We start from the raw sequence: 23,339 nt of genomic DNA, 5'->3' as shown, positions 1-23,339 counted from the left end.
CCAACCTAAAATAGGACACAGCTATGGAGAGGTCCTTAACTCAATTTTTTTTCCTTTGTAACTTTGCCGGCTTCAAATTAAAAATCTAGTTAGCTCAGCAAAACACGTTGTGCCCACTGATTTCTTGAAAAACGTTGGACAAAAAGGATCTATTGAAAATCCAATAAAAATCTCATGATTACAATTAATATCAATATTAAATCTCATTGAAATATCAATCAAGTATATGTACATAAATATTAATATTATTTTATTCTTTGCAGATCTCCACAAATAACGACCTAATATTGGTAAGTCAATAAACACTTTAATATTCTTAATTGAACTAAATAGTATAATCGTCTTGATTGAAAATTACTCATAATGAGAAACCTTCACACAAGTGGCAATAACATGAACGATACGTAAATCGTAAATGCGATAACAAACCAACACACAAACATATATTTTAATGTATTTTTACCGTTGAGTTTCTATCAAAGCTTATATGCAGCTTATGCTTATCTAATAGGTATTAAAAGTAAAGACAAAATTTTAAAATAATAATAAATAATTAATTAATGAATAATATTCACAGCCATTGAGAACCTGTGGGAAAATATATAAATTTATGTGAGAAATCATACGACTCTTTCCACATATCACTCAACTGTTGAGACATAAAAACGGCATTTTTATTAATTCGCAACGTTTCACGGTCATTAAAGACGATTACTAGTTACAATAATAGCTTCTGAAGCCCTTAATTGGCAATGAAAGGTGAGAATCTTAATTACTTCTATTTGTTAGTTTTTTTCTTACATGGGAATGATCAAAGAGTATGTTATCACTACGTTATAGGAATCATATAAATCTAAAGACTGTATTTTAATCACCAAGAAACTTTAACCGATGAATAAAGACATTTTGGCCTATTTCCAATGGAGGAACTGTCAAAATTCCTTTTCGGAGTCGATTAAAAAAAATACATATTATTATCGAACAAACATCGACCTCATTGTGAAATGAAAACTCGCAAAAGACTGGCAATTACACCTAACAATAAAAAGTATTTTTTTTTTCTTAGCATTAAACCACAGGTTACTTCACAGGAACGCGTAAGCGGTTTGAGTGGCGCTTAAAACGTTCCTATTGTGACCGGACCAACTCCAGGTACTTTGTTGGAATACCGTGGAAAGAAAACGCATGCAGAATGTTTCTTCAGCATTTTGCTCACACTGATATGGTGGTTTCCTAACATCTATATGTCACATTGTAACTGAGTCGATTGGCATTTAAAAACTTTTAGTCAATTTCATTGATTATTTATTATGAATAACTTACGCTGGGGCGAAAAATTGACTATGCCAAAATTGTTTCCACAAAAAAAGACCTGAAGTTTCCTAAGACGATTTCCCTGTAGGTACCTCCTATGATTTTGAATTTCTCCATACTATCCTAGTTAAAAACATACTGTATACTAATGTACTGCGACAGATGAATTTGATTTTTGGACTTAAATTTAGGATCTAGAGATAGTATGGTGCTAACTGTTAACCCTTTACTTTGACTTTGACACTCATTAAATTCAGTCGGTCTAGTCTCGTGGAGAACCTCGATCTCCCAGCAGCTCATACCTCCTGAACTATATAAGTAACAGCCTGGTGAAAAATCTATCTCCTGGAAGGTTTTTGGAACTGGAAGTTACAATAATATATATCGCGTTCAACAGAATAAAGACTTGAACAAAAACATGGCCATTGAGGGATCCTATATACTCCCCCACGGGCCACGAGTGTAGTTAAGGGTTAAGTAGTATTCTATTCAGATCAAAGTGTAAGCTGCACTATGCTTAGAAGCACTCAAAGCACGGTGCAATATCAGCTGTACAAGGTGTATCCGTCAGCGTTGTTTGCATATCCGGAGTACAGAGTGCGTACAAAGTGGCACGGATTCACTCATAGCGCACACTACACATGTGTGGGAACTTGCACTCATGCATTAAGGTGCAGCTGTTGGACTGTGGGAACATTTTCAGAGGCGATAAATTCTAATTCAAAATTATACTTTATTTCAAATAAGCTTTACAAGATCTTTTGGGGCGTCACATATCTGGCTGTTGGTAATAAATCTAATATTATATCGTGCTGAGTTTATTCGGAACGTGGATTCTTCTGAGAAACATGGCAAAAACTGATATGAATTGTTTCATTACTGCTTATTGTAAAATTCCTCCCAGTTCCGTCGAATTGTCCTATACGTATATTATCTTGCGGTTTGGACTTGAATAAATTAATAGACATATTTTCGTAGTGAAATATTTCCATAGTATATCGTTAGTCGTTTATCGTTACCACTATGTCGTTATTTTGAATCAATAAAATTATGTCGTAAATATAGAACGAAACTTTTTAGAAGTCTCATCGTATTTAGCCAAAATCTTATAATGACACACTCTGTTTTTAACCCCCGACCCAAAAAGAGGGGTGTTATAAGTTTGACGTGTGTATCTGTGTATCTGTGTGTCTGTGTATCTGTGTATCTGTGTATCTGTGTATCTGTCTGTGGCATCGTAGCGCCTAAACGAATGAACCGATTTTAATTTAGTTTTTTTTGTTTGAAAGGTGTCTTGATCGAGAGTGTTCTTAGGTATAATCTAAAAAAATTGGTTCAGCCGTTTAAGAGTTATCAGCTCTTTTCTAGTTTTCTTGTAGAAAAGAAGGTTAGATAACCGTTAGGTTCATAATATTATGTCAATAGACAAATGTCAAGCTGTCAAGATGGACGTTGCCTAAATACATAATTATTTATTTGAAAATGATGTTTTGGAAAACTCAGATACTTTGGATCGTCGGGGGTGTTATAAATTTTTAATTTACACTTGTTATACCTATTATACATGCGAGTAGATAAAGTACAATTGTTATGCTTTAATTTTGTTCTGTCATATTTTCGTTTTTTTTTTGATATCCAATACGTCCATGTTATTTTTTGCAGGTTCCGTTATCTCAAAATAGAATAAAACTTTCCTACACACTGTTAGATAAAAGCTGTTCTCTCTGCCAAGCTTTTTTCATAAAATATTCAATGAACAACGTACATAAAACACCGCATCCAATTTCCGCATGCAAGATGTATGATCTGAAGTATTCGTCATTCTCCATTCAGCCGGCGCGTGGGCATCAGTTTCATAATGTGTAGAATACACAATGGAGTCCTTAGACAAAAGGACTTGCTGGATAGTGGATACACGCTTGAAATGCCGCCTCACAGCAAACAAAGGCGAACTGGGCCAGCGACGATCTCGAGACATTCGTTCTTCTTTTAAAGTGTGAAACTTTTCTACTATTGTTTTTTGTTACATATATAACTTTTCATTTCAATCAAAAGGTGATTTAAAACAATGGATATTCCGATCTCTAATATTAATTAAGTAGGTATAAAATTGTAAAAGTACGTCTGTTTGTAATTCGTATTTCTGTACATTCGTATTTCTATACAATGTCCGTACTGAAACAAATCTTTTGCAGTTGAGAATTGCTGTTCTAACTTTGATAATAAGCAACGATTTTCATCAAATGAAATGAAATTGAATATTTATTTTATGTAGGTCAACTTCTGCCATTATGATAATATGGCAAGACTCTACCATATAATCGGAAAGAAAATTCTACTGAGAAGAGAAATGAAGTGAAGGTTACAGTAATAACTAAAAAGAGCTGATAACTTTTGAACGGCTGTACCGATTTTCTTGGATTATAGCTAAGAACACTCTCGATCAAGCCAAGCCACCTTTCAAACAAAAAAAAAAACTAAATTAAAATCGGTTCATTAGTTTAGGAGCTATGGTGCCACAGACAGATACACAGATACACACGTCAAACTTATAACACCCCTCTTTTTGGGTCGGGGGTTTACAAAATAAATATCCCAACATAGAACAGGTAGACCGTAGCAGCTATTTTTAATCGCTATAAAGAAGTTTTTATACTCGCACGTTATGTTAGAGTCAGCTGTGTTCACACACTGTTCGTCATCTGACACCCACACTCGCGTAGACAATAAAAGATCACATGTGCCGAAATATTGACGACCTTGTGCTTACCCACTTTCTCTACCTAAATAAAACTGTATTCTTAGTTTACACAAAGTGGCCATTATTCAGTGGTGAAAAATTTAAAACTGCTACAAAATAAAAATCTACTAAGTAATTTAATTTTCGGTTTTCAATTTGAAACAATACAATACCTATTGGAAAAAATTTGGTTATGGATGTGGCCTAATTGGCTTTGGACAACGCGGTTTATTCAATTTGCATTTGTAATCTCAAATAAGTATACCTATCTATCCCTTGGCTACCAAGGCACCAACCCTTTTTTTAACCCGACTGCGGCAAAGCCAAAAGGAAGGGTTATGATTTTAGCACTATGTATGTATGTTTGTATCCAGATTCTGTGTGTTCCACCGTAGGCGTAGCGCCTAAACTACTAGGTCGATTTTGATGAATAAGATGTCAATCGATTCGTCTGTGGTTGGTCAAATTCAATTAGGTGTTACATTTTTACCACATTCCTATTATTAATACTACTAAAAGTAGGATTTTTTTTTAACTTGCTGACCAGTGAAATCAGTGAGAGGATAGAATAACCACGGGGATTCAATTCCTGGAACATTCATTTTTTTTAATTTGTTGACCGAAAGCCTAAATACCAATATTTAGGGGTATAACTTTTTAAAAATGGCAGACATTCATACAAACTTTCATCCTCTATTCCAAAAATCCATGTACATGTTCTTTTAACATTTTGTCATCACTATACTTTTCAATATAAGTACGAATGTCATTTTATTTTATAAAAAATCTGTGCATTCAAATCACAAGGCACCTATTTAATTGCGAAGTTGCAGATAAATGTTTTATGATACTTACTTTACAATAATAAATAAAGTTAAACGAGCTTTTTAAAATATTATCAAACATTTATAATAATAAAATATGTATGTATACCTACCTCGTATGCTAGATTTTATCGCTCGGAATCATTTTAAATCAATTTTAACTTAGAAGTACCTTCATTCATATATCCATTTATGTGCTATATATCCATGTTATAACTCACACAGTTTAGTAGATCATACATAACATACTTGTGATATACGAGAATAGGGAGAGAAGCCATTTCCTATTTACTACGCTATTATGGACTAGAATTTCCATCTCTAACACATTATCTCCATTATTAGCTCCTTGCAATGGCTGATAGAGCATTTTTTCCGGAATAACCTACTTTCCGTGGGATATTATAAAAGAGAAATGAGTAAAGCCAAATTATCGTAAGTGAAAAATATAATATTATTAAGTATAATATAAAATAAATTGCCGTATTAACATAAAAGATACGAGTACTTATATCACTAATGAAAACTGCTTGACCGATTTGGTTGATCTTTTTTGTTGTGTTCGTAATTATTGTCTGGATAAGATTTATATGAAAGTCTGGGAAATCTACCGGCCGATAATGACGGCAAATTGGGTGGAATTTTTGTATAAAAATCTCAATCACTTATATAGTAAATTGCAACCGTGCAAAGACGGGACGTCGTTGTTAAAATGTTAGATTACAAATAAATAACGCAACATGTAGACTTTGAAGAACGAAACTATAAGTAGGTAGGTACGTATAATTATGAAAAGTTCTACTTAAATTGAAAAATTTAGGTATACTAATTTGAAAAATCTAGGAAAAACTTCACAAGAATATTATACAAACATTTCCTTTTCCCTAATCTTGTAAATAACCCCATAAATTGCCATAAGAATAATCATTTTTCACAATTACTGGAATTATATCCCACCCTAACATAATATCAACTTTATTAGCTTGTTGCACTGAGTGATGTGGGATGGCTGGGATGAGTAGGTTGGATGCTGGGGGAACGGAATGTGCCCAGCCAACTGGGTCACACTAATCTAATACAATCTTTCTCTATAGATCGTAACGCTTCGAGGAAATTAATTTATGAACGATACACGCGCTTTAATAAGTAGCTAAAAGTGTAGATACTAAAATATCTATCTACTAGGTAACTAGCCGCCTGTGACTTCGTCCGCGTGGCTTTTTTTAAATCGCGAGGGAATTCTTTGTTTTTCTAGTATAAAAAGAAACACTATGCTCGCCAGGTCTTTAACTACCTATGCCTACTTACCCATGCAAAAAATCACGTCGCGTCGATTCGTTGTTTCGTTGCGACGTGATTGAAGGACAAACAAACTCACTTTGGCATTTTTACCTAATATGGGTGGCGATACTCGTACATCTATATTAATATAATAATTATATAGATGTAAAGTTTGTAAATCTAAATGTAGGGCGTAATCTCCGTAACTAATGATCCAATTTTTCCTATTATTTTAGGTAGATAGGTAGAATAGCTACATTATCCCAGAATGCTAGGCTATAAATTATATCATGCGGACGAATTTGCGGGCAAATAGTTAAAAAGAACGGGCATATTAACGTACAACCGACATGTAACTGAGCTTTTTATGTATAATGTAGACCAAGGTTGTAATCGAACAGACCAGTAGTTAAAAATCATATTATGAGAACCTCAACCATAATATGATTCAAGCTTACGAGGTCCACAAGCTCATACGTTGCGTTATTCATATCATCATACGCAGGATAATGAATTTATTGATTTGAATTCAAAGAAATAGGTCAGTTATGAGGCGACAGGAACTGCAACGGTGAAAAGGGTAGATTAAATTATGCTGGAATATCATTAAAGAAACAATAAATAATTTTATAAAATAATAAACTGATATACACGAATGAAAGGATCTAATATACGATTAATAGGTAAACATGACCTTTTTCTACACTCTAAACAGTTTTTGCTACCAGTACAAGTAGTAGATAGATACGGCAATAATAGAGCAGATGCTCAGATGGGATTCGAATTGAACCTTTCCGATTTCAGTCCTGAGTTATTAAGGTTTATAAAATGATCGATACAAAAAATAAAATCAACTAAATCTAGCATTGAGTGATGCTAAATAAGTAGAAATATGTAGGTCAGGTGTTAAGGGAGAGGAATAATAACGGCCAACTGGGACAGCACTGCAAACGTTGTCAGTTATGGATCAGGATCCCTAATGGAATTGAATAATTTATGCGTGACACAGGTCCCCCAATGAATGTAACACACACAGATGTAGATAATCAATATCAATGTAATTTTTTATTTCTACTTAATCTCCTTTTTTTTTGATGCTTAAAAACAAGAACGATTTTGTCTATCAGTCGTGCTTTTATTGTACGCATTCCCAAACTGAATCAAATTGATTTTTCTACTCTCAGCAATAGCACCATCCTTTTCTAATTTATTTTCCACAAAAAATATTTTTCTCTCAAACTAAATGATTTTGTTATTGTGTAAAGTGAACAACTTTAATCAGTAACTTTCATCTTTAAACAAAAACATCATAAAGATGTTATATCTCATGTATATTTTAATGTTGAAAACAATCCAGTCCATACTAATATTATAAATGCGAAAGTGTGTCTGTCTGTCTGCTAGCTTTTCACGGCCCAACTGTTTAACCGATTTTGATGAAAGGTACAGAGTTAGGTTACTTTTTTTCCCGGAAAATCGAAGAGTTCCCACGGGATTTTTAAAGGCTCATCCGTTTAACCGATTTGTATGTGTGATACAGAGATAGCTTGCGTCCTGGAAAAAAATCACAGAGTTTCCAATGGATTTTTCATAAACCCAAATCCACGCGGACGAAGTCGCGGGTATCATCTAGTACTGAATAAAATTAGCATTTCTTTTCATTTCTACGTTACGTGATCAGAATTTTAAACTGGAGCTATACACATTTCGACCGAGTATCCGAAAATAAGCCCGGGTGAATGTTTGCGAAATGTTGCGAATTTGATTGTTTTTCATTTCACGTTGTCTTTATGTCAAGTAACTATTGTTGAAATTGAATAATCTCATGAAAGTCGCTTTCGAATAATCGGATTTTTAAAGTTTTTTTTTTTGACGTGACAACGTCTTATAATTCGATAGAGCCGGCTGCACGCACGAAAAAACATGACTCATGCGGCGTTACCTCGCTCTGAGGCGTTCCATGTAAGGCTTGAAGTGCAAGCGAGAGCGCGGAACGAGCGACAAAGAAGCACAATCGGCCTTTGTTGTCACGTTCAACTATCGTCAGTAAACCGACTTTACAGACAACCAATTTTTTTATTCAGATACAAGTTAGCGCTTGACTGCAATCTCACCTTGAAAACCTTGGATTGAAAGGTAACATCTGACTTTAATATTTTTAAGGTGTAAACTTATTTAGGCACGTTGGGCGATATTGGGATGCGGGAAAACTTTTATATCGCGTCACCGACATGCATTACTTTAATAATAATCGTCATCGTATAAGTACGATGTGTAACTACGCGCTACACTTATTTTGGCAAGTACCTAACTGCCTTTCATAATTCAAATTCAAATCTAAGTGAAACTAGAAAGAGGTCAAGTGCGAGTAGGGCTCGCACACGAAGGATTCCGTATCGTCGTAGGTACAAGAAATAACACTTTTAATATTTTTTGCAGATGTAAACACAAATTCACGGTTTTTGGATTTCCCCCTTTATTTGTGCTGTAAGACAATGCTGCCTGCCAAATCGTATGGTTCTAGGTAAACGAGAAGTAGGGTCCCTACCCTACTTCTCTTCTTACAGACAGACAACGAAGTGATTCTAGGGTTCCTATTTTTCTCTGGAGATACAAACCTTAACAAGTGTAAATTAAAAAATTATAACACCCCCGACAAGTGAAGGTTACAGTAATAACTAGAAAAGAGCTGATAACTTTCAAACGGCTGAACCGATTTTCTTGGATTATGGCTAAGAACACTCTCGATCAAGCCACCTTTCAAACAAAAAAACCAAATTAAAATCGGTTCATTAGTTTAGGAGCTACGATGCCACAGACAGATACACAGATACACCCGTCAAACTCATAACACCCCTCTTTTTGGGTACGGGTTAAAAACAGTTGCACGTTGTAATATACATAAGCTCATTTAACTAAACATAGAGGATGTTGACATTACTTTAAACTTTAATAGGCGATTTTTTACGTCACGTAGTGCTAATAAAACTATAATAATTTTGAAATTACTATGTATAATGCCCATGCCATTTAAAATCTGGTTTACATACTTAATAAAATAATATAAGTAAGGTAGGTAGGTATTTAGTAATTGTTTCTATTATTTTATGTTTGTCCGAGGCTATAAAGATGTATGAACATTCAATTTAATTCTTACTGTGCATAAACTGTCTTTTGGAAAAATTCATGATTTGACATCTCCAAAGTAAGATCTAGGTGATCTAGGGGCATGACAAGTGGTTAAAGTTAAGCTATAGTTACTATTAAACTGTGACAGTCAATAAACAAGGTTGGTCAACAAATCAGGGTTGGTCAACTTTGGGCCAGAATTTTACCTTTGACCTTAATCATGGAGGCATGAATACTGTTCAATCTACCCTGCTTGTCCAACCCGCCTTGCTTTTTTAACGGTCGAAGTTTTAACGTACTTACGGCCAAAATTAATACTTAATCTATCTGTCTATCTATTATAATTACTTAACAATACACCATACAATTATTAATAAAAAACAACGATGCTAAGATACGTATTGACAGATTAGAAATAGATTGATTATTGATTTTGGCCGTAACTTTACCTAACCGTCTCAACTGGACCTATATGACAGATTTTTCCACAGTAAACCTTAATGGCCGACTCACAACAATTGCGTATGCAGCACGTAAACGTGACACGTGCGTAGTAATGCGCGTAAACCCGTAGACGTAACTGCACGCATTACGTCTACGTTTTTTTTTTTTTAATTTATTTAATCAAAATAATTTAACAAAGGATTTATAATATTATCGGTCGCCAAACTGGTGGGCCAGTTTGTTGGCGAGCGAGCGAGTTTGCTGGTTGTAAACGTTCACGCCACGCAAGCGGTATGTCATGTTTCATACAGTTCCATACATTTCAACGCAATGTACGCGCTACGTCTACGCTTACGCAGCCTGTGTTAAGGAGCTCTTAACTTCAAAAGTTAGGTACACAAGAGCCTCAGAAGTTCAGAAGGACTAAGTATAACTTTTGAAGTTAACGTAAACTATGCGTAGGTATGCTGTCATTTTGTATGGACGGAAAAGAGCCGGATAAGTTTTCTGCCCCTTTCCCATCCTTACTAAATGATAGAGTCTGATTTACGTACAGTTAGAAAAGTTACACTAGAACCTCACAATGTCCTTACCAAAGTTGGTTAACTTAAAAAGTTACAGCATAGTATAGGGCCACATAGGCAAATGGAAATGACACGCATTAGTTTCGCTAATAGCAATCATAAAATGCTATGAAAACCAATTAATACAGATGGAAAATAACATTAGTAGGTCAACCGTTGACTTTGATACCGTTAGATAGTGTAAACACTTTCATAAATAATATTTACTTTCTTCCCCCTATTTACGAGGAGAATAGTTTCTAGTTGGTCGATAAATGTCTCATTTGCTCTATTTATTATACTTCTATGTAAATCTAAGTGGGTATCGGCATAATAAGCATCTGTATTAGATACCTATATTCTAGATACCTATTTCGCTTAATTGTGAGGCTTTAGACCTATATAATTTTAAAAGAACTGTCAGATTTTAATCAAACTTTGGATAGGAAGCTAGTGCTACAATAATAGCAAACACATGTCGTTCCTTCCTAGCTTTTCAGAAATGAGGTTTTTTAATCGTCGTCGTCGTTTCAATCAATAGATATCCACTGCTGGACATAGCATAGCAAACATGTCATCAGGGCATTCTATAATCTATGGTCATACGCTGCCGCCAGCGATATGCCATGTATTCTGTCAACCTAGTTTCAAGAATCTTTGTTTACTAGAAAACCAACAAATGATTACGTTATTTTAAGATACTGTATCATATGTCGGAAATGTTACAAGTCAGACGGCAAGGTTATCTTAGCTACTATGAGCTGGAAGCCGCGTGCAGTAAAGCTGATAACAGCCTGCATGTAAACACAGACAAGACAACGCGTATTATTTTCCTTGTCACATTGTGGAACAATCGAATGTCTAGGGGTTTTGCCTGACGATAAGCTTTTATCGTACGGCCGACCCTAAAGTGATTATCATCATCAATATCAACCGATAGACATCCACTACTGGGCATAGGTCTCTTGTAGAGACTTCCACATGTGACAATCTTGCGTCGCCTGAATTCAGCTGCTCCCTGCAACTTGTTTGATGTCGTCTCATCCCCTAGAGGAGCTCTTGAAACGTGGCGCTTTCCAGTGATAGGTCGCCATTGCAGCACTTGGTTTTTCGAACTACTACTTCAGCTTCACAATGCGCTAAGTTGCATCGGTTATACTGGATCTCCTCGTATCTGATCTGATTACGTAGAGAATCGCAAAGCATACCTCTCTCAGTCGCCCGTGAGCCCGAAACACAGGCACAAAATCACACGACAAACATGAGCTAATTTAGAAAAAATACTTTTCCATTTCCTAAATATACCCCAACTGGGAAATCCCGAGACCTTTTGATCATGAGGCGAGTATTCCCAGGAAAGATCGACTAAATCTGATATAATATCGCCAAAAAGGCTAATTTTCTGCCCGAAATATTACAAACGGACAGGTTCGATCAAAACCTCTGAAAAAAATATAAAAAAGCTCATTATTCTGGTTTTTATCCTTCACTGAATTTCTTATTATAGCTCCATTATCTGTAATAAGTATTTTAAGATTGCCGTCTCGTCTTCGAGGTACGTTGAACACACCTGTACAATTCAAACACTATTACCGCACGGTCGCTTTGGACCTTGGCTTCATAAGCCAGTAATACTTTTTTGTACAATTGCCCTGAAGGTGAATTCGATTTGCAAGGCCTTTACAAACGTTGGATTATCATTTTAGCGGCAATTTCGTTAATTGGTTTACGTCGCTATCAGTATTGTGATGACAGCTCTAAATACATAGCTATAAATAGTTTCTACAGCTTATAGAACACATAAAAGTGGGTAGGGTGTCCCAAATCTACAAAACCGCGGCTTCGTTATATTTAACATTAAATACATTTTTCTAGAAAAGATTAATATGTATTAGGAAATATGTAATTTAATACAAACAAATAGAATTTTAAAAAAACACGACTGCTTTACCATTTTTTTTTAATTTATAGCCATTGTCACTAACAATGATGTGATTCTAACGATACCTTTTATATCCAAATCTGTTAGGCAATTTAGAAGTTATGGTGGAACAAGAAACTTATATACATATACATATAATACAAACAAACATGAACCCTGAAAACATTATAGGTACTTACTCATTTTATAATTGAAGATGATTTCTCCATTCTCCGCACCAAACCAAATAAATTATTAATGCTTTGATAGTGTAAAAATTACCTGTACAGCTTTGTTCATGTATTAGGTAGGTACTTACCTACTTATTACATCATCAGCAAAATCCTAAAGTTCAACAGCGTGCCTTTGTGCTCACTGCCTCGATAGAAACATACGCATAAAACAACAAACATTATAATTTTAGCATTCCTATTCCTACTCTACCTTATACGAAACAACAAAGGAAAAAGTTAGCATGCAGTGAAATTCTTAGCTTTATTCTAGAATGTCAACATAATTCAATATCCAGAAATTTCACACCGGGTGGTACCAACTACCAACCCATCAGTAGGTAAGCTTTAAAAAATTAAACCGTAATTAATTATTTCCAAATAATTATTTAGCCAAACCAAAATTATCCTTATTTATTTTCCTTCGTAAAAACTAAAAAAACATGCACAGTTTATCCTTCAAAGTCAACAAACGACAAACATTTATAAAAACCGTTTTGTTTCGCCGAAAATACGCGGTTATGTCGCCGCAAAAAGCACAGCGTAAGTTTCCAACTCAATATACCGCTAGTGAGCTAGCAACAGAAAGGGAAACAATGCAACATTCAAACAACAAAGAGCAAAAGCAAATCACATCGCGATTCAACGTCACCCATCCTTATTTTCACACAACTTTTACTCTACATACGTTTTTAAGCAATATATTTTTTTCTAAAACTAAACAAAATACAGTAGTTCTCAAATTGTGCTCTTTTGAAGGCAACAATATATTATAATACAACAAGTGTAAATTGAAAATTTATAGCACCCCCGACAAGTGAAGGTTACAGTAACTAGAAAAGAGCTGATAACTTTCAAACGGCTGAACCGATTTTCTTGGGTTATAGCTAAGAACACTCTCGATCAAGCCACCTTTCAAACAAAAAAAAACTAAATTAAAATCGGTCGGTTAGGCGCTACGATGCCACAGACAGATAAACAGATACACAGATACACACGTCAAACTTATAACACCCCTCTTTTTGGGTCTGGGGTTAAAAAACAGACCCTCGATCTAACTATCCTGTATCCAAGTTATACATTTTTAATGCAGTTCACAACATAACGATACCAAACTATTTATACCTACTTACAGTAGGTTTCTAGGTTACTATCTAATATTGCGTATGTTTTCTAATGCTTCCAACTAATGACATAGATTATAGCTTTGTACAAACCGGAAAAATGGCGTGAAATGTTAACAAATGACCAGAGGAACTCATGCAACTTCTCAAGTCGGCGACCGCAAAACGAAACCTGTTCGATAGTCAAGAGTCATTTGCAAACGAGAAACCTTCCACAGAAACTGATCTTCTTTAATCGCACCGAACACCTGTTTCCGTGAATGATACAATAAATATTAAGCTTATCCCATACAATATATCCGTCTATTACAACTTACAAGTAAGGCTGTAAGAGGCGCTACATCTGAAAGAAGTGTTAGAGCTGTATGCAACGAATTTCCCAGAAATTGCAAATAATGACGGCTTCAGAGAATGCTCCAACCTCTACTGACTTAATCTGCATTTCTTTGGCACAGGTCATCCTCGGCAGACTCTACTTCCGACTTGAGGCGTTGACATCTTTCGCACTTACAGTACTAACAATGCAATGCCTGCGGCTACTTCTTAAATCTTATGACTCTAGAAATTCTTAAGTACCTTACGGTACCTAGTCTGTAACTAGCTTAAGAAATAGCGTTAAACGACTGACACACATATTATTCAGCGGATCGCTAAAATATCACTTTTATTTGCATTTTATGCGGGGTCCTTGCTGAATGCGAGATTTTATGGAAATTCCTGAATACCATATTCTCACATCCTTTGACTCCAGGGCCTTTGTAAAAATTTTATTCGGGGAAAATGAACAGAAAAGTCTGTGTACTTGAATGTTTATTCTTCCATGTTTTCACAAGTCTCAATAAAAGGCAGACTACGATTTTCATTTTGCTAATAAAATTTGCGCTTAGTAATATGGTAAATATTAGTAAGTATGGAACATTTATTATTTTTGGTTTGAAATTTTAAAAGCCAATAAATAAAATGCCACGTTTGGTGCAAATGCAATTTTCTACTCCTCTTGATACAAAAACATTTTTTTTTTCTGCTTGTAACATAATAATATCTGAACATTTCTAGCTTAACGTATAATGTTTCTGGAGCATACCTACAACTATCTTATTTCTTTGACATTCGATATAATTATAAACCTAAATGAACTCGAGACTGTAAAGTGAAACTTATTTTGAACCTAGAATCAACGACCTGAACCTACACATTCTATTCCTTCGATGTACTCATACTAACGATATAGGTACTTTAATGAACTTCGTCTGTGTTGGTGTTAGCTGGCAGGCGTGCTCTGCCTTTTTGAAGTGTTTTTTTTTGTTAAAACGGACTGGAAAGCGCTCTAAGGGGGTGCCGTGCGTATGTCGGCGAGCGCCGGCACAGACGGGGTCCATACTTGTATAGTTTCCCTAACTTGTTACAAATAACTACAAACTTGACATTGGCTAATCTTTGTAAAGCCAGACGAGAGAGCAAAAAAAAAAGGTACTTTAATATATGTTATGTAGTGCCGTTAGTTTCATCAACAGCATTCTGCGTATGACAATCCAATATGGTGGATATCAAGAAACAAATAAGGACGTTGCCATCCTTATCAAATGATCAGCTCTTTATTATACTTTAAAGCGCGCCCTTAGAATGAAAGCTTGTATAGGTAAAATACATGGAAAACCAAAAAAGAAACTCTTCAGATAATGTCAACATTTTCCAACAACTCTGAATGCGAAGCAGATTGCTATTTGCTACCATGCAACGTTTTCATTAAAGAAATTGTAAAATCAATAGTGCATAAACCACGGAAAAAATAAGCATTTGCCATTGCAAAATAAAATGTCCGTGAATCGGTCGTTTATTATTCACCTGATCACTATTCATGAAGGCAGCATAATCGCGATGTAAGCTGTTGGAAATGATACGCGGTCAACGCCTTCTGAATGGTTTTCCCTGAAGGCAGATGCACTGAAGTCTAGATTGCCGGTAGGTTCAAGCTATTAGGGACCAGTTTGTCCCAACGTAATGACTACAAGTTATTAAACTTGCTTATTTTTATAGGTGTATATTATTTGTCTGACATAAATTATATTTCCGCGTAGTATCAAAAAGCTTGCTGCATTTCCGCGCTGGAAAAAATTTCCTTATTATTTTTATTTACAAACTATGCGGTTTGCTTTATCAATATATAAATACCTATCAAAAACATGCCAGGCCATATCTATCGCGTTGTAAGAGAGGTGCAATTATTCGAAATCGTAGATCGAATTGTATCCATCGAACAGCGCCCAATTACTCATACCATAAGAACTCGAAATCTTGTTGAAGACTGCAAAGTTAGTAAGTAAATAGTAAATATAATTTATATACTACGAAACGAAGCTTTAATTTCGACTGACTATGCCGTAGCTTGTGGTTTTAATATAAAGTTTAATAATAATGTAAGTTATTACTACTTACCTACGGATCGTGAAATTGTTTTGATACTTGACTCTTTACACTACAACAAAAATTTTATAGACCAAGCAAAACAGGCACTTGCTTATTAAAGCCAGTAAAACATGAAGTAGCCAATTGAATAATAGGCACAAATGAAAAATTTTCCTATCAAGATTATTAGACTAGAAGATTAGATATTCAAGAGACAATATGCCTGAGCCTGGGGGGCTCTCCAGGAAGATGGCACGCAAAAACATAATACATATATGTCAACAATTCCGTCTTTAATTGTGGTAATGAGTAGATATATTGTAAATAAATGAAAGACAAATGGAGATTTCTTCATTCTATTTTTACAACAAGTGTAAATTAAAAATTTATAAAACCCCCGACTAGTGAAGTTACAGTAACTAGAAAAAAGCTGATAACTTTCAAACGGCTGAACCGATTTTCTTGGATGATAGCTAAGACCACTCTCGATCAAGCCACCTTTCAAACAAAAAAAAACTAAATTAAAATCGGTTCATTCGTTTAGGCGCTACGATGCCACAGACAGATACACAGATACACAGATACACACGTCAAACTTATAACACCTCTCTTTTTGGGTCGGGGGTTAAAAAAAAAGATTCTATCCGACGACAGTGAAATACCTGACCGTGTTACAAAAACATGCAAACAAAGTTCTTTAGTAAATTATAAACACCAAAAGTATCCAACAAGCCGTAATATTCCTGTAAAGATTTACGTTTGCAAAATGTAAATTCTTTGTATAAAATCGTTGCCTTGAACACGCTACCCGCCTGATGGATCGTTCAGGCCGTAGGTACCGCAGTGTCAAGTTTTATCCTGATGAAGCAAGTTTATATTTAGCTCTCATTTATTTTACTTGGATTCATTTCTAGTTTTAGCACGGACTTACGGAGCTAGTTTGCAGGCAGCTTCGTTACAGAAGTTTAACTTCAACTGAACATCGGATAAAAGAACGTTTAGTACGAGGTTTCATTTAAGATCTACAATTTCTTGATCAACTTGAGATTTCTCTTGTCCACTTCCAATTTCTATGCTCTTTTTCTTCTCACTTTCCTAACTGAAATGAATTTACATACCCAGTTTAGAAATCATGCTTAGCAATAAGCAATAAGGTCTGAGTCCATTTGATTGAATGAATACGATTTTCAAAACTACTTATTTACTTAAATTCAATTCTAAATGTTCCTGGATGCCTGAGAGTGAGTGCTGTTAGTGCTAGCAAAAGGAACAGTTTTTAATTATAAGACCTTCAAGGATTTAAATAATTAGTTATTGCGAAAATAAATTGCTTCGTTCCCTAAAGAGGTGAAAAATTGCCTTCAGATAAAATGACTGATTAATGAGAAAATTCACATTCAAATTCACAGAAAATTACCATGACAGTGGATTCTTAAAAATAATCAAGACACACGGTCGTGTGTCGAAGCCAATTTCGATAAAACTATTTCAAAAATTCTCTCTTCTTCTCTGTCTGTCGTTAGTCGTTACGCTCTTGACAGAGCGGTCGTGGTCGTCACTCTCATGTAAGTGGACGTCCATCGCAGCCTTCACTTGGTCTGTTCATCTCAATGACGAGCTACCACGTGCTCTGGTGCCCTTTACTGTTCCTTCTTCCAAAATCTTTTTCCTTTCTTCAAAATTTCAAAGACAAATTCAAAATCTTTCTTCAAAAACTCTTATCAACATGCAATTCGATTGATAAAACGTATTAAATGTGTAGATATAGAAACACATTAATAAAGTGCAGAATCACACCAACATAAAATATATGTATTAATATATAATTTGATTGGCAAAGATGCGTCCGAAAAAAAAAACACTCAAAAGTTTGCAATTGTTTGATAGAGGCACGTAGAGGTAAAAAAAAAAGTTGTTCTTGATGTGTTCTTGTATTCAATTCATTCAAGGTCTTTACACAGTCAACAACCGTAGCCTGGTAGTTAGGTACCTACACCTATAATTTAGCAATTACAGTATTACACTGACAATACACTGAGGAACAATACCTATAGCTTGCAGTTACTTATTTGTGTGATAAACTTAGATGATACTCGTACCTTGAAATATTTACTTATTGTAAGTAAGTATATGTACACGTTTGAAATTAATTACTGGCTGTTGGCACAAGATGCTATACAATATAGATATACAACTATATTTTGTACGGTAACATTGGTTACATTGGAATAAACTAAGTAGCTGACCAGTGCTCTGGTTTCGCTCGGGTACAATTTCTGATAATTCTTTTTGATGAGGAATCTAAGTAGGAAAGTACCTTTAGATAAATTCGACATGCAAAATCTCAAGTTTCTAGATCCAGCGATATTACCTAAGTCAAGATAAGATTAACTCATATGCAAGATTTTGCCACTTTTTGTTTCAAAACTAGAAATTACATAACTTTAATATATTTTCTATAATATGCTTTCTTTATCTTTAACCTAAACTCTTGATATAGAGACACGTTGGTTACAATTTCCTCTATTGAAAAAAAACCGAATACTGACCCAAATATCTATTTATTTATTTTAGCTTTTGCTTGCCTGTAGATTTTGTTAAAATCAGCTTGTCGATTCTATGGACACTCCTAAACGTCGATATAACATTGTAGCTACGATAGCTATACGGTATATTTTAAAAATGCTTTAATAAACGATAGGAATCAGTGATGAAGCGTAATCAATACTTTTGATCTGTGCAATTAAACGTTATATTTGAATAGAAGCGCGAATGGAAAGCGGATATCCAATGAAATTGACGTCGTTTCTGTGGTACGCCGACCTCAATCCCATACCGTATTGTGACATCGTATATTGGTCCGCAGAAGTCTGCAGTGGAATATTTTCTAAGCACATTTCAATGCTGACACAACGACAAAATGCAAAATCTGTGCTAAGATTATTCAGACGGCAAGACGTCAACGCAGGACAAACAGAAGGTAGATAATTTCTTCCGTCAGATTTTTTTTTTTTGATGCGTCCAATATGGCCGATCTTGCTGATGACTTCACAGTTCACACATATTTTCAGTATGTAATAATGTACCTAATGAAAAATACGACCTTTGAAACGTAACAGATATATAGAAATCAATAGGAAAACACTAACGAATAAAAGTCTCACATTATTATTTTTAGTCAAAATGATAGGTTGTCTGGTCGGTTTGTGAAACATCATCAACTATTGCCAAGCCATACATAGATTATCACTGGTTTCAGAAACGCAGTCAGTTATTTCAAATAAATACGCTATTCTAATGCGGGTACCTATTACTTACTGAGTGTAACAACTACTGAGTTAAATTACTCTGTGTTACAACTGTGTTACAACTTAAATTGCAGGCACAATTTGAATTTATCAATCCTTCAACATTTTTCATAATAAGTAAAGTTTTTCCACCGTGGGAATAAGAAACCATAAATCAGAGTTTCTCCAAATATTTTATCGACAACTCTAATCAGTAATCAGGCTTCACTGGGATTTTCCTACCCCAAACATGCCCATAAATACTTCTTTAAGAGCGATCTCATGTAACACATCGTGAAATCTACTGACTTATCGACTTTCAGTGAAAGTAGGCTATGTATCTCGCCCTGTATATTTTCCTAGCAATTTTATACTCAACTCAATACAAATGAGAGGTTGTCACAGAGCGAACAGCCGATTAAGACGCCTCCGTTATCACCATAGATAACTTCAGTGGTTATTACCTGTTCTTGTGAGATTTTACTGTCTAGAAAGTTTAACTTAACTTTATCGGAAAAGTTAGTCGTTCCGCCCGTTGGTATTCATCTACTTGTTACAGTTGCAGACTTATCAAAAGTTAGTTTACTATTCGAATAACAATTTGAATACCTAACTTATCTTTAATATTATTAATCACTGTCCACACCTTAGAGTTCTTCATAATTTTCTCAAAAGTGTGTGAAGTTTACTACAATAATCCGCACTTGGCCACCGGGTATAGACTATAACTCTATTCGCATTCTGAGGGGAGACCCGTGCTCCGTAATAAGCCAGCAATGGGTTGATGACGATGATCATAAGAACAAAGCAAAACTCTATTTTATAATACTGTTATAGAAGCATCACAATCATGACCCAAAATTAAGTAACTGAACTATGAAAATCGAAACATACCGTTTACGAATAACTGTAGCGTAATACGTTACAAAATAACGCAACTATAATATTATAACGATGATGTCTACAAAAACGGAATACATATCATCACGAAGAACGCGATAAAGTCACGCCTCAGATCCGAACCACGACTTGGGTTCAACGGACATAAATATGAGAAACGAATGTCATAACAATAACCGAAGAGCAAATTGCTGGAGATAGTGAGCCCGTAACAACGTTTATTTGAATTATTGCCTAATCGTGTGAACTCTACCCCATGTGATGTACCGATCTGATTGGTTATAAGTACTTAGGTGCCATTCTTATATCCGCTATCAATAAAGGGATTTCTTTATGGTTCTAATAATTAACTTGAGTCTTATCTGATATCTAAATACTTAACGCTCTTGATTGAGCGAAGCCTTTATTTATCTATTGGTACAGTTTTCTTTTTGAGCTTGACAATGTTCATGGTAACTTATGTTTAGTCACAGTTTACACTGCAAAGGTGATTCTAAAAGTTTCTTGCTAGCTGTTAATTGTTGGTAAAGAGTTTCTTGCTAAGTAATTGTTTTCACTGGGAAGGGCACTTTACAAAGGTTTATTTAAATAAAAACCTTTCAATCTACCTGATAGATCTTGAAGGTAAAATGAATACAAGTTTCCTGAACATACATGCTCCGTTTTACTTGCATTGCTACCCGTAGGTATAGGTGAATCTCTGATTAAAACTTGTACATGTACAGTTAAGCTAATTTTATAGCTGAAAACATCTCTAGTATCAAGGTTCCTCCGTATTATTATGAGCCAACGTAGAATTAGATTAAAAATCTACATCATAGTTACGCGGGCAGAATAGCAGATGTGTAAGCTAATAAAACATAATTAAAGAAATCAACAAGCACCATAATGAACTGTACCTAGCTACGTTTTATAGCTGCTTATAATAACAACAATATGACGACGACGTCTCCAGCATCTCCCACGCCCATTATGACCATAAACTCGTTTAAATTAGCATACAATACATAAACACCTCCGACAAATGATACAAAACGGTTACTTCCCATACGTTGCCACTTCTTTGTTGTTAGATACATATTTTAACTTTTACATCATACCATAAAACTGATCCTCCGTTTCTACAGACAAATTATACCCTTATTATAATAAAAATGTAGGCATTAGCATTCAAATTATACATGGAAGTGCTTTTGAAAAAAATAATGCATTTATAGCACCTCAATTTCGTTTCACGCAGTTTAGTGTGTGTGTCCACGTCAAATACTCTACAGTCTACACGCTCCGTCTTGCCTACGTAGCTAAGACTGCAACAAAATGTAAACTTTTAATTTAATATTATCTACCTATCATTTTGATTTTCAGAATGGATTACTTTCATAAATAGATACACATATGAGATGCGGAAAACGTAATCTTCGCAGCTTTACAGTAAACCGTTTAACCGTGACCGTCTGTTACGCCATGTCTGCTATCCAAAAGAAAGAACGCCCCCAACGCATCTCGCACGCGGCACGTGTACTAAATTACTAACGCAATACTTAGCTCACTCTAAATTAGTCTACTATCCACTCTGACGTATCTTTGTAAGCATCCTCATAAATAATTTACGCTTGCGATACGTTCAAAGATACATGATACGTTCAAAGATGGGTTACAACTAAACCTACCCGTATTATATTTAAGCGAAAATAATATGTTTGTTCGTTAGTTGATTGGTTTGATTTTAGCAGTTAAGCTGCAACGGACGAACGTATGATGAAGATGTGATTTTTTGCGTGAAAGAAAAGACGTGAAAAAGTGATAAGTATAATAACTACTTTTTATACCAGAAAATCACAGAAACCTAATCCCACACAGATGAAGTCGTAGACAACAGCTAGTTACCCATAAGTAGAGATGTTAGATCAAACAACATTAAAAACATAAGTATTAGGTAAAATTAATCACACTAATATTATAAAGGCGAAAGTTTGTATGCGTGTGTGTGTGTGTGTGTGTGTGTGTGTGTGTGTGTGTGTGTGTGTGTGTGTGTGTGTGTGTGTGTGTGTGTGTGTGTGTGTTTGTTACTCCTTCACGCAAAAACTACTGGACGGATTTGGCTGAAATTTGGAATGGAGATAGATAATATCCTGGATTAACACATAGGCTACTTTTTATCCCGGAAAATCAAATAGTTCCCACGGGATTTCAAAAAACCTAAATCCACGCGGGCGAAGTCGCGGGCATCGGCTAGTAATGCCACTAAATTAAGGAAATCATTAAGGAAAGATCACAGTCTTCACAGCAGTGAATAAAGACTGTAAACAAAAAAAGACCACACTAGTCTTTTTGTTTGAAAGGTGGCTTGATCGAGAGTGTTCTTAACTATAATCCAAGAAAATCAGTTCAGCCGTTTGAAAGTTATCAGCTCTTTTCCAGTTACTGTAACCACTTGTCGGGGTCGTTATAATTTTTTAATTTACACTTGTATCAATCTAACACGCAGCACAGCTCGATGCCAGATGTTTGTGGAAAATGAAATGAAATCCGTTAGCCACTGTGTACTCTTGTTTCGACCTCATTTGAATGCATTCATTGGATATTTTAAGAACTTTATTGAACACTTGACCTTTTATCATTCAGCTTGGTTTGAACCAAGCTGGATTAATTGTGCAGTGCTCAGACAAACCGTCAAGCGCTTACGAGTACGAATAAACAAATATTGTGTTCTTTTTTTGTCGAAAATAAATATAAATATAATAATATTATGTTATGTATGATAAGCTCTTATCTATACATATAATAAAATTGTAGAAAAGTGGTGTCTGTACAATGGAAATAAATTAAAAAAAAGTAGTAGGGGTTGTTATTATATCGATGCCGAACCCGAAATTGTAATTAATTTTTTTTTTGGTCTGTTTTTGTTTGTCTGTGTGTTTGTGCACGCTAATATCAGAAACGGCTTATTCGATTTAGATACGGTTTTCATTAATATATTGTAGTAGGCTTCACTTAACATTTAGTGTTTATTTCATGTCAATCGGTTCATAAATAAAAAAGTTATGTCAATTTAAAGAATCACGGCGAACATTTTTAACGTACAGAGTACGTACTACACGCCTCGCGCCTGAGCGTCCGTGGCTATATAAAGCGCGGTCACTATTCCACGCGAACGAAGTCGCGGGCACAGCTAG

General features: G+C 35.0%; 1 protein-coding gene across 2 annotated transcripts in view; it reads left to right on the top strand.

Moving 5' to 3' along the window:
* The window catches only part of LOC123868247 (ADP-ribosylation factor-like protein 4C), a 74,850-nt gene that overhangs the window by 39,471 nt on the left and 12,040 nt on the right, over positions 1–23,339 (top strand). The window contains exon 2 of one of the 2 annotated variants that reach the window (XM_045910684.1): positions 264–290. The exons of the other annotated variant lie outside the window; for it this stretch is intronic. The gene's annotated coding sequence lies outside the window, so the exon portion shown is untranslated. The remainder of the gene's footprint in view (positions 1–263; positions 291–23,339) is intronic. 2 annotated transcript variants of the gene reach the window in all.

The sequence above is a fragment of the Maniola jurtina genome, chromosome 9 (assembly GCF_905333055.1).
Source record: "Maniola jurtina chromosome 9, ilManJurt1.1, whole genome shotgun sequence".
NCBI classification, from domain to species: Eukaryota; Metazoa; Arthropoda; class Insecta; order Lepidoptera; family Nymphalidae; genus Maniola; species Maniola jurtina.
Note: the sequence above shows the minus strand (reverse complement) of the source record. Positions and strands in the feature narration are given on the sequence as shown.